We start from the raw sequence: 479 nt of genomic DNA, 5'->3' as shown, positions 1-479 counted from the left end.
TTAAGCTTTGAAAAACTTTCAAAGAGACACATCGTTTTTAGATTACAGGACGCATTGCTTCCATTTGAGATAGTCTGAGCCAGTGAATGATCTTGATGACTGCTAATTTTGTGCCATCAATATGAACAGTTTGAGTAGATATAAAAAGCTGTTGGGTATTGCCAAATGTATAAGCTGATAATATACGATCGAATTTGTATCGTGTACAGATGTTTACTAGATTTTGTGAAAATTTGAATAATGATGTTTGAAATAAACAAATTAACTTGACTCATTGTGGAAAAATTGAAAGAGGGCATCTTTGAAGGAACAGAAATCCTTAATTGTTTTGACAATACCTGTGGCTTGTGTTGGATTGAACGCACAAAACAGAAGAATATTCTGAAATAGTCACCAAAATGCTTTAGAATTTTGAAAAACTTGGAAATAATATGAGTATAAATGTAAATTTTGCAGAAATATATTTGAATAGTTTTCCT

The sequence above is a fragment of the Halyomorpha halys genome, unplaced genomic scaffold (genome assembly GCF_000696795.3).
Source record: "Halyomorpha halys isolate HHAL.00 unplaced genomic scaffold, Hhal_1.1 Scaffold834.1, whole genome shotgun sequence".
Taxonomy (NCBI): Eukaryota; Metazoa; Arthropoda; class Insecta; order Hemiptera; family Pentatomidae; genus Halyomorpha; species Halyomorpha halys.
This window is presented reverse-complemented; position numbering follows the sequence as displayed.